Source organism: Lissotriton helveticus, chromosome 6, assembly GCF_964261635.1.
Source record: "Lissotriton helveticus chromosome 6, aLisHel1.1, whole genome shotgun sequence".
NCBI lineage: Eukaryota > Metazoa > Chordata > Amphibia > Caudata > Salamandridae > Lissotriton > Lissotriton helveticus.
The window spans coordinates 623938481-623950493 of record NC_136067.1 but is presented as its reverse complement, the minus strand read 5'-3'; positions in this window follow the sequence as shown (position 1 = coordinate 623950493).

The following is a 12013-nucleotide window of genomic DNA, read 5'->3' as shown; positions in this document are numbered from 1 at the left end:
GGGCACTTTATGTGTTGACATGGTCTGTGGTGTGCAAAGTGTTTGGGGGTGCAGGGGTGTGAGTGGTGGGTGTGGTAGTGATGTGTATGGTGTAGGATGTGCTGGGGGTTGGTGGTGCAGGTGTGGAAGTGGTGGTGGTGCTGTGAGTGGTGTGGGTATTGCTGGTGTGTTGCACAGCCTATCCTTTGTTGTGAGGATTGGTGGCCTTCAGTCTTGCAAAGGATCGTAGTCAGGGAAGGGGCTGGTTTTATACTCAGCTATGTGGGTTTGTCCAAATGGGGTATTCCTGTCAGATGTGTTTTGTGTGTTGTCCTGGGAATTGTATTTTCCTTGTTGCCATGTGTTTGTGTCATTAGGATGTGTTTTGTGTATTTGGAGGGCATGGCTAGTTCGCTTTGTGCACTGTTTGGCCTTATTGTGGGTTTTTAGTTTTGTCCGCCATATTTTCCACAGATCATCTGCAGTGGTGGCTATGCTGCAGCTCTTCCGCCGGCTCTCCCATTTATTCCAGTGTGCGACCGCAGCAGTGGAAAACAGTGGAACGTACCGCGGGACCATCGGAGATATCCTAAATTGCTGTGCGGTATCTCCGCTATGCTTGTGGCGGTTTGGTGTTTTTCCACAGCGTATCCGACCGCTGCGGACAGATTTTGGACATCTTGGCCCGGTTCCTCCGCGGCCGATGTTTTTTGGTGGATGATCCTACTTTGACCGCCAATTTTTCCACGGTCACGGCGGGCGGCTGTTTTCCGCTTCCATGGTGGTCGGGGTAGTTTTCCGACTGCCTTCCTAATAGACCCCATAGTTGAGCCTCCATTCCCTTTCTAGCCTGTGACAGGACTGTTTCTGGCGACTCAGACTAACTGAAAACAAAGTTTTGCAAGGCGAAATTCTCAGACCTTTTTGGGTCTTAAGTGGTGCTAACTGATTAAAGGTGGAATTGATCCATTGATCGTAGGAACTGGCAGCCATGTCAAGCTCATGAGAAACTACGATCGGACCAAGGGCTAAGGTAGATTTTAGTGAATCTGTGTTACAGGAGTGCCAGAGGCAAGAGTGCCTTGAGGGTGATGACCGCGAGAGAGTAGCCTGCTGGGACTACAACTGAAAGTTCAGGTCTGGAGCCAGCATTGGCCCATGTCTCTGTGACAAAAGTAATATCTAAGGATTGCTTCTCAAGAAAGTCAGCAAATTCATGTGCATGTTTAATCATGAACGAGCATTGATGAGGGCACAGCGATAAGTCCCAATAAGATTGGATGGTTTAGGCCTCGCTTGAGGCTTTAATAGGCTACCTTACTAGGCTTCAGTTCTTCAATCCTAAAATTACATATGGGGAGCTTACAACTGGGACATGCCAGGCAGTCCTGATGGCCAGCTGGACACAAGATAGGCCAATGGCAGCACTTACCTGCATTATTCAAACTGAGCAGCTGACCCTTGGAGTAGTGCGTAGGAGCACTGGGCTGTAAGGCAAAACTGATATAGTTGCTGGCGCTGAGGCATTCTGAGCATGGATGGGAGCAGATAGGCTTGCCTTAGATGTGCCAGCGGCGGTGAATTTGAGGCTAAGCATCAGAGAGGGATGTCAGGGGGGGTGTGACAAGATTGCAATTGTCAAAATGTATAAGTTGCCAGCAAGGGATTTAGTTGTGATCTATTTGAACAGCGTTTAGGATCTCTACTCAAAAGGATTTTATGTTTTACGTTAGTTTTATCATTTTTTTCTTTAGCTTGTCTTGCTTTACCAGTAGTGTCTGCTGCAAGGGAGCTTGTGGCAAAACATGATGGGTGCTGGACCGTTGTTGGTGTGTATTTTCCTCACAAGCACTGTTTTTAGCCTGTGCTACAATTGCAGTCTTTGATAAAAGGGGTGGGTTACCCAATAAACCCTTGCAGGCTTGGGCGATTCATATAAAAATGTATAAGTTGCCTGCAAGGGATTTAGTTGTGATCTATTTGAACAGCGTTTAGGATCTCTACTCAAAAGGATTTTAGATCCAAACTGTGAACATCAGTTGCTGTATTCTATTCAGTTGTCAGATAATTAGAGACAAGGTAAGTACAAATAGCTACCACACTAGCTAAATGAATGAACAACACAGGGAAATTTGGTATCAAAATTGATAAACCTCAACATCCTCCAGAAGAAGAAAGGAGATTACAGGATCAGTTACCTTGATATCGAGTATTTACTACAACATTCCAGGTAAAAATCCATTTAGTGCTATATGGCCATCCTGGTACACTGTCTTTCCAATAATAGACCAGACTTTGATTGCTGCATTTTATATTGCAGCAAGAACTTGCCATCAACAAAACCAAAGTAGTTGGCATTAGCAAGCTGTGAAGATGTACATCATAATGTAGGATGATTAAAAGGTTTCTTTATTCATATTTCAAGAAGAAAGGATCTCATCCACAGGAGACACAGGCAGGCAGTAACTGACACAGTCCTGGCCTCAATTGGAATCATAACATAACTACATCAGCAAGTCCCACATACATGGAGAAGGTATAACACAGTGAAGGATACCACACACCTTCCCCTGAATCATAAAAATTACTATCTTAAAATATAGTCACTAAGAGCTGTCGGAGCACGGGTTAAACGTGTACTTTTCCTGGCAGGAACATCAGACTCGACATGAGCTTCCTTATTAATCAAATTGCCAATGGTTAAAGTCTTTCCAGCAGAAATATCACTACAGTTCAACCCTTTGTCTTTCAAAGTAGAACCTGAAAATAAAGCAACTCGATTCAAATTCCAAATCCTTCCATCATTTAACTTAACAGCATTACGAAAGAGTTTTGTGACATAAAAAGGAGAAGAGAACTTTGGCCCTGAAGATCTAAGTGGAAGACGAATTCTCACCCGATCCCCAACACACACTTTGGTATGAGCAACTGCATGCCTGCTATCAAAGTTCTTCTTCCTCAGCTCAGATTTCACCTCCTGCTTCAATGAACTTAGGCCTCTGTTATGATTCACTGTTTCCACCCCTAAATTTCTCATCCAAGTTTGAAATATTGAAGTGTTTGGTGTGTGACCTCGGAAAAGCACAAAAGGAATCTCACCTGTGGTGGAATGTGGTGTAACCCTATATACCATTACTCTTTCCATCAGGTTATTTTTCCAATCCGAGCCCTGATCCTTAGAAATCTGAATAGATTCCTTAAGTACTCGGTTGAACCTCTCTACCATTCCGTTACATTCCGGATGGTAAAGTGAACAACGCTTATGTTTAATACCTTTATTCGCCAGGAAATCTTCCATCTTTTTTGATACCAGCTGTGCACCATTATCTGTAAGGATTGTTTCAGGGAACCCTTCCCTACCAAAAACATCTCGTAAAAATTTGACTACATCCTTGGTCTCAATGTTTTGGGTGATTTTTATCTCAGGCCATTGTGAGAACATATCAATCATGACTAACACGTACCGTTGACTATTCCCAGAAGAAATCGGACCCAGAATGTCTAAGGCTACATCCTGCCAAAAACGTACCGGCATTTCCCTAATAACCATTGGTTGCGTCCTTGTCTTACACACCTTGTCAGAAGAGTTACATTCAACACAATCACGAATCATTCGTTCTACAAGAATATCTATACCTGGCCACCAGAAATGTAACCGTATTCTCTCTTTTGTTTTGGATACGCCTTGGTGTCCTTGGTGAGCTAAGTGAAGAATTTTTTCTCTAATCAGAGAAGGTGAGATAAGTCTAGTGCCTCTCCACAACAATCCATCCTTTAAAGATAATTTGTCTTTAACATTCCAGTATCTCTTGGCAGTAACACCCAAATTCTTAAGACATGGCCACCCTTTACTCATCAAATCACAAATTTCCAGTAACTCAGAGTCTGTACACATGGCGTCTCTCCAATCATTCTCCTGAACAATTCCTTCAACAATCTCACATACCTTGAATTCATCTATTTCCCAAGAATCTTCAGATGATAAAGAAGTTTGGTCATTCTGTTACACAACTAATCTAGAGAGACAATCAGCAACCTTATTATTCACACCTGGTAAATATCTCACATCAAATTCAAAATCCTGGAGAGCGATAACCCATTTACAAATACATGAAGAAATGGCATCCAAACGTTTTTTATAAAAGACCTCCTTCAACGGTTTATGATCAGTGTGAACCACAAACGATTTACCCCACAGAAACTTCTTCAATTTTCTAATTGCCCAATAAATGCAAAGAGCCTCCTTTTCGATCACAGAATATGACAACTCTGGGCCAACTAGATCTAGACAGAAACAAGATGGTAATCTCTTTACCATCCCATATCTGCTTGAGTACAGCTCCTAAACCTCGGGAACTAGCATCTGTGACCAAAATTGAATCATAATTTACATCAAAACTCTGTAAAGAAGGAGCCAGACTTAAATCTTGTTTGACAAGTTCATACTCCTTTTGGCACTCCTGAGACCAAGAAAACTTTACTCCTTTTTTTAACAAATCTCTCATGTTAGATGTTTTATTCGCAAAATGAGGCACAAACTTGTTATAATATTCCGCCATACCTAGAAAGGTAACCAACTCTTCTCTAGACTTTGGCGTAGGCAAACTGTGTATAGTTTTCACCAACTTATCCTTAGGTTTTACACCATCAGGAGTCAAACAGTGGCCTAAGTAGTCAATCTCAGTCAAGTTAAACCTGCACTTATTTTCTCTTAATGTCAATCCTCTGTCCTCAAAACGCTCCAGGACAGATCTAACTCTAAGATCATGTTCACTTTGTGACGAACCAAAAACAAGTACATCATCTTGATACATTTTAACGCCTGTAATACCCTTCAATACATCCTCCATTACTCTCTGAAAAACAGAGGCTGCAGAGATTAAGCCAAAAGGTAAGCAAGTAAATTTGTATGTGCCAAAGGGTGTGATAAAGGTTGTGAGACCCATGGACGTCTCATCAATCCTCACTTGATGGTATGCAGCCCTAAGGTCCTGAGTGGAGAACATGCAGGCATCTCCAAGTTGAGTTAACATGGTATTAATATTGAGAAGAGGGTATCTATCCGCCACAACCTCTCTATTAAGACCCCTAAGGTCAACACAAAAACGAATTTCCCCTGAGGGTTTACGTGCTAAAACAACAGGCGAAACCCATTCACTTGCCTCAGATTTCACAATGATTCCATCACTCAAGAGTTTCTCTAACTCCAACCGCATAGGCTCCTGCATAGCTAAAGGAACGCTACGCACTTTACATACCACAGGAACTGCATCTGTCTTTAAGGTAATATTATGAACATAATCAGAAACACAACCTAGTTTGTCACTAAAGACATTTTTAAATTGTCCTCGCCAGTCAGGATAAGACACCTCATTTGTATTCAGATTAGTGACCTTTTGTACACCTACCACATTACAGCCAGTTGCACATGGGGACACATCATTTAAGACAGCATTATCCACAGCATTATCCCCCCCAGAGTGAGATATTATGTCTCTTAGAACAATGCAGGGGTTCTCACCAGGAATTAAAGTAACATGTAGGTCTGCCTGATGAAACCAACTTAGAATGCTGTCCCCCCTGCAGGAGATGTAAATTTTCCCCGCAGTAAGTCGTCCCTTGTAGTCAATCTGACCAATGAAATAACCTACAAGTTTAATAGGTTTTCTCCCATAGGCCAGTGGTCTTATATCAGGCTTAAAAACTTTTACTTTTCCAAAAAGTTTCTTTTCAAAGAACACTTCAGGTATTAAAGTGATTTTTGCCCCAGAGTCAAATAAGATTTTGACTTCACAATTATCAATGCATACGACATCAACAGCACCTTTACACTTTTTCCCATCAGATAAGGAAATTTCACCACAATGTAACTCATCTGAATCAGAATTAGAGTTTTCATCAAATAAGGAAATTTCACCACAATGTAACTCATCTGAATCAGAATCAGAGTCTTCATCAATTATCACTTCTTTCACTTGTTTTTTTTTTATTTGTTTGAGACCTGCAAGCCTTCGAGTAATGCCCTACCTTACCGCAGTTGTTACATTTAGAAGATAAAGCAGGGCATGACCTATCATTGGCCAGATGATCAGAGGCATTACAATGAAAGCACTTTAGTTTTGAACTAGTGGAGGTTCTGGAAAAATTAGAAGAAGAAGGAGCGGAGTTAGACATTTTCTTAGTGGTTCTAGTCGTTGCTCTCTGATCCGTTTTTTCCAGGGACTTATTCTTATTAACAACTAGGACTTTTTCCTCAGACATTTCCTTTTCTTTCTTAAAAACCTTTACACATGCAAGAGAATGTTCTAGTCTTTTGGCTATGGTGATGACCTCGTCTAAATCTGGATCATCTTTTTGCCACAGTTCGTCTTTAATTTTTTCTAAACCACATCCTAACATGAATTGATCACGTATTCTTTCCTCTAAAGTACCTTCAAATTTACAAGTGGCAGCCAATTTGCGCAAAGCCGTGACATAAGTCTCTACAGACTCCTCATCTTTCTGCATACGCCTGCCAAAGTGGTACATTTCTAAGATGGTACTCACTTTTGGCAGGTAATGTTTATCCAGTTTTTTAATGTTGATCTCAAACTCATTTAAATTGTTTGCCTCCTCAGTAGTCAATTCAGGCAAATGTTCGAACACTTCTTGTCCCTCAGAGCCTAAACAGTGCATTAAAAGTGCAGACTTCCTTTCTGCAGAAAGAGAAGTACCACACACCCTTGCATAAATTAGAAACACTTTTTTCCATTTGGACCAGCGAATGGGTGGATCCCCTGGTTTCGATAGGAAAAAAGGCGCAGCTGTAACGTTCTGCATAACTCACTAGTAGAATATCAGAAAGTGTAAGCACAGAAATAGGGTGAACACAGCAAAGTATGTCAATGAATCTGTAAGGAAGTATTAATTAAAAGGCATAAAATGACATAAAATATCTGTATATCAATAAATTAATCATCAAAAAAAAAAACGAGATTATCAGCAAAACCTGTAAATAAATTGTAGTTAAAAAGGCTAAAGAGTACGTATAGTACAAGTATAGTTTATAAGTACACACCAACAAAGCTGAGTGTGTCAGCGTAGAGAAAGCCTTTAAATCCCACGATGCAAAGAGTTTATCAGCAGAACCTGTAAATAAATAACAATTAAATGGCTAAAGAGTATGTAACTTATAAGTACAGTTTGACCGCACACACAAATAAAGCTGAGTGTGTCAGCGTAGAAAAAAAACCCAAAAACTTTAAAGCCTTTAAATCCCACGCAGCACAGTCAGACAGTATTCTGATGTTCTTGTTCTCATAAAATATAACGCTGGTTACCTTGTCTCATTCTTCATATTTAAGTTCGTGAGGAGAAAGGATTAGCGAGGAGGAAGCGCCGCTGTAAACTGACGTTCCGGTGTGGTGTTGTCAAGGAAAGCCAAACGTTGCCAAGTCTAAGTGTGACGTAAGTGGTTTAAGACTTTAGGGATTGAAAAAGGTATCAAAGGGGAAAGTACTTTAAAATCCAAACGGGGAAAGTACTTTAAAAGCCAACCAATGAAAAGTACTTTAAAAGCCAAGGAAATCTGCCGCCTTTTTTTTTTTTTGTGTGATGGGCGGACAGAAACTTTCAAGCCTCAAAAGAGAATACAAGGGCAGGGAAAAGAAAGAAAAATATCAATATAATGTAGAATCTTCTTTTCCTTAATTTCCAAAGCCCAATAGGAAGATAAAAGTAGTGCAAAGTACCTTAAGTTGAGGCTTGGTGTTGAGATCCTTTTTGAGAATTTCCTTTTTAAAAGAAAAGTTTTTCCTCCTTTTCAAAATGAATATTGAAAATTGGAAGAGAAGCCTTCATCCCGTCCTCGTCGCCAATGTGAAGATGTACATCATAATGTAGGATGATTAAACGGTTTCTTTATTCATATTTCAAGAAGAAAGGATCTCATCCACAGGAGACACAGGCAGGCAGTAACTGACACAGGGACAACATTTTTTACAATTGCTGAAGCGCTTTGCTGGGTCGCGCTTACCCTTGGCTGGACACCGTGTGGACCGCTGTCAAACCTCGCCGCACCCGCTCCGCGGGTACCGCTTCGTCGGCCACTGTGAGGAGGAGCTGAGCGAGAGACTCTCCAGGGACCAGGAACCAACTTCGGCGGAGGGCTGCAGGGCTGCGAGCGTGCCAGGGACTCCAATTCCCAGGAGTCCCTGATAGACCGTTGAAAACTTCCGGTCCGCTCTCCCTGCCGGCCCGCCCACCGCCCACCGGAGGGCTTCTTAAACCCTCTGTAGCACATCCTTCATTGGGACAACATTTTTTACAATTGCTGAAGCGCTTTGCTGGGTCGCGCTTACCCTTGGCTGGACACCGTGTGGACCGCTGTCAAACCTCGCCGCACCCACTCCGCGGGTGCCGCTTCGTCGGCCACTGTGAGGAGGAGCTGAGCGAGAGACTCTCCAGGGACCAGGAACCAACTTCGGCGGAGGGCTGCAGGGCTGCGAGCGTGCCAGGGACTCCAATTCCCAGGAGTCCCTGATAGACCGTTGACAACTTCCGGTCCGCTCTCCCTGCCGGCCCGCCCACCGCCCACCGGAGGGCTTTTTAAACCCTCTGTAGCACATCCTTCATTGGGACAACATTTTTTACAATTGCTGAAGCGCTTTGCTGTGTCGCGCTTACCCTTGGCTGGACATCGTGTGGACCGCTGTCAAACCTCGCCGCACCCGCTCCGCGGGTGCCGCTTCGTCGGCCACTGTGAGGAGGAGCTGAGCGAGAGACTCTCCCGGGACCAGGAACCAACTTCGGCGGAGGGCTGCAGGGCTGCGAGCGTGCCAGGGACTCCAATTCCCAGGAGTCCCTGATAGACCGTTGACAACTTCCGGTCCGCTCTCCCTGCCGGCCCGCCCACCGCCCACCGGAGGGCTTCTTAAACCCTCTGTAGCACATCCTTCATTGGGACAACATTTTTTACAATTGCTGAAGCGCTTTGCTGGGTCGCGCTTACCCTTGGCTGGACACCGTGTGGACCGCTGTCAAACCTCGCCGCACCCGCTCCGCGGGTGCCGCTTCGTCGGCCACTGTGAGGAGGAGCTGAGCGAGAGACTCTCCAGGGACCAGGAACCAACTTCGGTGGAGGGCTGCAGGGCTGCGAGCGTGCCAGGGACTCCATTTCCCAGGAGTCCCTGATAGACCGTTGACAACTTCCGGTCCGCTCTCCCTGCCGGCCCGCCCACTGCCCTTTGACATTGCCATATCTGGGGTTACTCTTCCCGCAGCGCGGGACGCAGCCCGGAGCAAAGACCGGGCTAAGAGCGGGCCGTTTGAGGCCGTTCGAGGACGGCAGAGGACGGCCCTGGCCCATAACCCCTGTATCGGTTTCTCGACACACCTAAGGTAGGCGGTATAGTTAACATCTACCTACTTTTTTCTTAGCCCCGAGCGCCTGGACTTAAGAAATATTCTATTGACTGCGAGGGCTTTTACGTCATCATAAACATTGTTTGTGTAGATAGTGTGTCTAGTTGTCATTACCACTGTTGGCGCCACTTAGAAATTATGTCTTTACGATCAGGCAAATCACGCATAGTCCAAGTCCAAACACCCAAAGGTGTGGTATCGGGGCCATTGGATGCTTTTATCACACGTGCCACAGGAATACTTGAAAAAGAAATTGCCATGGTAGAAAAACGTCTTTCCATTGACTTACTCAGTGGAAAACGCTCTTCATTGGGTAGGCTGGCCACGATTCCCAGCCCCGTGGCACAAGTACATGCAGCCTTTAACTGTATTCACTCAGACACCACTGAGGCCTTAGTCCATATGGATAGCGAGGGGGTTGATTCTCTTGTACATACACCAGTTCATGTTGAACATCACCTGGATGACCTTGAGGCAAGCGGGGAAACTGCATCCCAGGTTAGTTTTGAGTCTGATCACTCCTCAGAATCCCCCCATTCATCTCTCGACTCTCCTAAGACTGTGCCCACTAGATTGACCCACATAGATTTTGTAGGCACCGATATGGTAACAAGGAAGAGAAAGCATGATCTGAGCCATATGGGGGGGAGAGAACGCAAAATGCCTAAATTAAAATCAAAAGATACCACCCGTAATTCCATCGGCAATCCCATACCACCAGCTATGGGTCATCTTAGTGAAGAACGACGTCCCAGTGTATTTCCCAATGTCTTATGCCCCACCCTCACCTCCTTAGGATCCTCGGACCCATGTCCTACCTGTCAAAACAGTGATGATTCGCTGTTGGTAAAAATTGAGGCTTTAATGAAAAATCTCTTATTACCTGTTCTGGAGCGGACCAGGTTAATGACCTTAAAAATAGACACCCTGGAGACAGTGGTAAACACGAACTCAGCCCTGCTATTATCTCTAACCGGCTCGAGCCAAGGGGGGGTTAAACCCATACATCCAGCCTCAAAACCAACTAACATTCCCACCACTCTTAATCACAATCTCCCAGGGGCTGCAACCAACAGACCAACGAGGGGTGGAGATCCCAAGACTACATCAAAAAAAGCATCTGAGGTCTCGTCGCAACTTATGCATAAGACGAAGCCCACGGACAAATCGGATAGCTTAAACTCTGCTAGACCCCGCCCAACTAAACCACCTTCTCTGGCTAAGCCTAGTTTAAACACTTCCCGGCATCCTCCCCAAGGGCCTTTAGCAAACCATCGTAATACCATAAAACCTTTGGTAGAAAAACATCCTAGGCATATCACCCCGCGGGCTGACCTCCCAATTGAGGCTGCATTATATACAATAGTTTTGACCGACGTAGCCCCCCTTCAACCTGCCAAGAGGGAGACTTTCGGTGACCTGCGTAACAAGGTGACCTATTGGTTAAACAAAAACCGGCCGTTACCCCCCTCTTTGCCAACTGAAATTTTGTATGTAAGAAGGGTTGACTGGGTGGGCCATGGCACAAAAGACCTGGAGGGTGATTGAATTTTAATTTCGTTTAAGGACCCCTGGGTGGTGGAAATGATCAGCAGAAAAGCCAGGTTTGCCAGACAGGGGGATGTTCAGACACTGGGCCTATCATATTTTTATCCACATAGGCAGAGTTCTACCTTAATGGGATCTAGACATGGTCAACCTACCATCAGGAGTTACCCCACGATGAGGACACCACAACCCACGCACTTCCCATTTCTTTTCAATCATTTTGGCCCATTATCCGATCTTGAGGCCAATGATTGACTCCAATCTCGGTCTTGCATAACCGAACCCTTAGTAAATTCTGGGTTTCTGGTAGTTGGGCCGAGCGAGGAGTCTCCGCAGCTTGTAATTATAGAGGAAGAGCGTATGGGGGCCTTAGCAATAGAAGGAATTCCCATATCACCATTGATGGAAGTGGAAGTCTCCTTGAGGACTGGGGAAAACCAGAACACCACTGGGTACACCGAAAACGGGTGGGACGGTGAGATTGGACAGGGCACCCCTGCAGTTCTGGATCGGGTGGTACCCCTTGTGGTGCCCGCCCCAGAAATACTCACCCTAGTGTCCTGGAATGTTGCGGGGGTTAAAAGTCGTATCCACTCTGACGACTGGCTGGAGTTTATGGATAAATATGATATTATCCTACTCCAGGAAACCTGGGCAATCGAACCAACATTTAGGCAGGGATACATAAACTTCTTTAAACCTGCAATTAGAAGTGCCAAAGGAAGAGCCTCAGGGGGCTTACTGATCTGGGTGAAACAATCCCTGGGATACTACCCCACTGAACTCATAGTACAAGACCCTGACCTCCTCATCATTAAGCTGAGTAAGACCGGTTGTGGGGAACTGATCCTGATTAACATATATGCTCGAGGATTGCCAGGAGGCCGCCCCCCCCCCCCTGATGGATACATTGGATACCATTCTGGCTGACCTAGATAGTGATCATGTTAACCTCCTAGCTGGAGACCTAAACTGTACCTTTGAGCCATTACCTGACTCAGGGGACAGTTGGGGCTCCGCGGAAGATGCAGTATGGGGTATACCAGATCTGTTGCCTACCAAACCGGTAATTACAACCGAGGCA